The 4,354-nt window shown below is 41.4% G+C and overlaps 1 protein-coding gene across 2 annotated transcripts in view; it reads right to left on the bottom strand.

Moving 5' to 3' along the window:
• LOC139573619 (death-associated protein kinase 2-like) overlaps positions 1 to 2,912 on the bottom strand; it is a 13,183-nt gene extending 10,271 nt beyond the window's left edge. For both annotated transcript variants that reach the window (XM_071397276.1, XM_071397277.1), the window contains exon 1: positions 2,477 to 2,912. The gene's annotated coding sequence lies outside the window, so the exon portion shown is untranslated. The remainder of the gene's footprint in view (positions 1 to 2,476) is intronic.
• Positions 2,913 to 4,354: the final 1,442 nt, after the last annotated feature.

The following is a 4,354-nucleotide window of genomic DNA, read 5'->3' as shown; positions in this document are numbered from 1 at the left end:
TATATTTGAGATTCTTCAAAGTAGCCACCCTTTGCGTTTAATGACAGCTTTGCACACACTTGGCATTCTCTCAACCAGCTTCATGAGGTAGTCACCTGAAATGCATTTCAATTAACAGGTGTGTCTTGTTAAAAGTTAATTTGTAGAATTTCCTTCTTAATGATACAATCAGTTGTGTTGTGACAAGGTAGGGTGGTTATACAGAAGATAACCCTATTTCGTAAAAGATCAAGTCCATATTATGGCAAGAACAGCTCAAATTAGCAAATAGAATCGACAGTCCATCATTACTTTAAGACATGAAGGTCAGTCAATCGGGAAAACTTCAAGAACTTTGAAAGTTTCTTCAAGTGCAGTCGCAATAACCATCAAGCGCTATGATGAAACTGGCCCTCATGAGGACTGTCACAGGAAAGGAAGACCCAGAGTTACCTCTGCTGCAGAGGATAAGTTCATTAGAGTTAAATGCACCTCAGATTGCAGCCCAAATAAATGCTTCACAGAGTTCAAGTAACAGACACATCTCAACATCAACTGTTCAGAGGAGACTGCGTGAATCAGGTCTTCATGGTCGAATTGGCTGCAAAGAAACCACTACTAAAGGACACCAATAATAAGAAGAGACTTTCTCGGACCAAGAAACACGAGCAATGGACATTAGGCCAGTGGAAATCTGTCCTTGGTCTGATGAGTCCAAATTTGAGATTTCTGGTTCCAACCGCTGTGACTTTGCGAGACACAGTGTAGGTGAACGGATGCTCTCCACATGTGTGGTTCCCACCGTGAAGCATGGAGGAGGAGGTGTGCTGGTGTGGGGGTGCTTTGCTGGTGACAGTCTGTGATGTATTTAGAATTCAAGGCACACTTAACTAGCATGGTTACCACAGCATTCTGCAGCAATATGCCATCCCATCTGGTTTACGCTTAGTGGGACTATCATTTATTTTTCAACAGGACAATGACCCAAAACACACCTCCAGGCTGTGTAAGGGCTATTTGACCAAGGAGAGTGATGGAGTGCTGCATCAGATGACCTCCACAATCACCTGACCTCAACCCAATTGAGATGGTTTGGGATGAGTTGGACCGCAGCGTGAAGGAAAAGCAGCCAACAAGTGATCAGCATATGTGGGAACTCCTTCAAGACTGTTTGAAAAGCATTCCAGGTGAAGCTGGTTGAGAGAATCCCTAGAGTGTGCAAAGCTGTCATCAAGGCAACGGGTGGCTACTTTGAATTATCTCAAATGTAAAATATATTTTGATTTGTTTTTTTGGTTACTACATGATTCCATATGTGTTATTTCATAGTTTTGAGGTAGTCACACGTAATGCATTTCAATTAACAGGTGTGCCTTAAAGTTAATTTGTGTGTGAACTTGTCACTCTGTGTATGTGTATGTGCATGTGTATTTGACTGCATATCATATGCATGACCCATTCTGGTCCACTAGACTACTGTAACACTAGTAAAATGTCTACTCCAGTACATCCATTGTCAAGGACTGACTGTCCAAATGAAAACATATACAGATGCTTTATCTTAATTTGAGCCAGGTTCACACAACAGGAAAATAATCCTGGAGCAACAGAAAATGTGAATTGTTATGTGGATTATAATCAATGGACATTTTTTGTAGGGGTTGATACCACAGGAGGCTGCTGAGGGGAGGACGGCTAATAATAATGGCTGGAACGAAGCAAATGGAATGGCATCAAACACATGGAAACCATGTGTTTGATCTATTTGATACCATTCCACCAATTCCGCTCAAGCAATTACCACGAGCCTGTCCTCCCCAATTATGGTTCAACCAACCTCCTGTGGTTGATATATTTTTCATTAAGGCAAATCAATTCTGAAATTTTTAAGTGGAAATTACAAACTTTAGAAGCCTTTCTAAGCATTGAATACACTACACGTTTGCATTTCCTGTTGTCCAGGAACATTCCTGCAACAATAGGATGATCAAATTAAGATATGGCATCTGTATAGCCCCAGAGATTAGGACACAGATAGGGTATCACCAAATCTATGTCCCACTAGACAACTAGAAAAAGAAATAAAGAAAGACAGAGAGAGAGAGATTGAGAGATGCTGCATGAATGAGAAGTGGGTTATTTATATCAAACAATATTGAGAATTGACATGAAGAAGGGGAGGGGGATGCTTTGGCCACTTGTGTGTGAAAGATGGAGTCTAATGTGGCATCATCCATTCAAGCCTGCAACAAGTTGATGCGTAATTTGTGACATTGTAACAGCTGCGTCCATGGGTTTTGTGTACAGTATGACATTACACATCCCTAAATTTAAAAAAAATGGCCAACATCGCTTGATCTCCATCAGTTGGAACCAACAGACAGACAAGAGGGAAATGCTCCTCATAAATAGGCCTATTCAAACAAACGGATTTTGGGTCACCTTTTGTTTGAGGAAAAAGGTCTGTAGGCGGTGGTTAATAGTTAAAGCTACTCACCCAAATAAATTCACGATAATCTCGTGCGCCGCTTTGATGTGAGGTTGGTCTTCTTCACCTGTGTAGTAGGCTTTACGAACTCCCGAATTTAAAGTACATTTGTCTCCCTTGAAATGAAATAATTAGGTTGTGCCGTATTCTGACAGCAACCGGTTTCCGTGCCGGGGAGAGAGTAGTAGCCAGACTAGTTCGACGGCTCGCTTTATTTCAATGCTCTTTGGTAGCCCAAGCCTACAGGGGAGCTAGAGATACGCGACATACAGCATGGCAAGCCCTCGCATACTTTTACATTTTTAAACCACATCAATATTCCTGTAGACTATAAAAGGTGCCTGTGGTGGCCCTGAATCAATCCTCTGATTAGTCTACTACAATCCAATTTCTTGGATATGTTGCGTGCAATTTGCAAATACACCTACTGCACAGTACACTGGAGTTATACCCTATTGTGTGATGTGGTAAAAAAAAAAGTACCCTAAAGGCAAGTTTGGGTAGGTAACTTTCTAAATGTAATCCGTTACAGTTACTAGTTACCTGTCCAACATTGTAATCAATAACGTAATTTTTGATTACCCAAACTCAGTAAATTAATCTGATTAGGCTACTTTCAGTTACTTTTAGATTACCATTAAGAGGCATTAGAAGAAGACCAAAGGATCCATCAAACACATTTGGTGTGTCATCATAGTGGTGTCTCTGACTTTTGGTCAGACGATCACATATATATATATATACACTAGATGACTGATAGGGGCTCTGTGTTGAAGCCACCATGCCTCCATCTTGGCCCCCCACCATTGGGAAAATATTTTGGAAACTATAGAAATGCATTTATTAATGTATACATTAGTTTTTGCCTCATTTATTCTATTAAAACACACCTTAATGCATGAATAAGGCCACTAATAACGTTTACATATCTTGCATTACTCATCTCATATGTATATACTGTATTCTATACTATATTTTGCATTTTAGCCTATGCCGCTCTGACATTGCTCATCCATATATTTATATATTCTTATTCCATTCCTTTACTCAGATTTGTGTGTATTAGGTATTTGTTGTGGAATTGTTAGATATTACTTGTTAGATATTGCTGCACTGTCGGAACTAGAAGCGCAAGCATTTCGCTACACTCGCAATAACATCTGCTAACCATGTGTATGTGACCAATACAATTTGATTTGATTTGGAGGCGAACGTCGAGAGCCGTACGTCCTCCGAAACACAACCCTGCCAAGCCGCACTGCTTCTTGACACACTGCCCGCTTAACCCAGAAGCCAGCCGCACCAATGTGTCAGAGGAAACACCATACAACTGGCGACCGAAGTCAGCGTGCATGCGCCTGGCCTGCCATAAGGATTCGCTAGAGCGGGATGGGACAATGACATCCTGGCCGGCCAAACCCTCCCCTAACCCGGACGACACTGGACCAATTGTGCGCCGGGTCATGTGTCTCCCGGTCGCTGCCGGTTGCGACACAGCCCGGGATCAAACCCGGGTCTGTAGTCATGCCTCAGGAACAGCGATGCAGTGCCTTAGACCGCTGCACCACTAATTATTTTTTTCCCCTTTAGTGTGTGTACTTTACTGTAATTATACTTGGGATGTTGCTTTTCAACAGTAAAAGTGTTTTTTAAATCCCTGTAAGACATCTTTAAAGTATCATTTTTAGAGATGACTAATGTTACTATCTGGCTCTCATACCATCATGGCCACCTAATCCTCCCCAGCTTCCAATTGGCTCATTCATCCCCCCTCAATGACCTTTAACTATTCCCCAGCTCATTGCTGTAAAATGAGAACATGTTCTCAGTCAATTTACCTGGTAAAATAAGGGTTAAATAAAATAGAAAATTAAATAATGTCCCCAC

Source organism: Salvelinus alpinus, chromosome 4, assembly GCF_045679555.1.
Source record: "Salvelinus alpinus chromosome 4, SLU_Salpinus.1, whole genome shotgun sequence".
NCBI lineage: Eukaryota > Metazoa > Chordata > Actinopteri > Salmoniformes > Salmonidae > Salvelinus > Salvelinus alpinus.
This window is presented reverse-complemented; position numbering and strand designations above follow the sequence as displayed.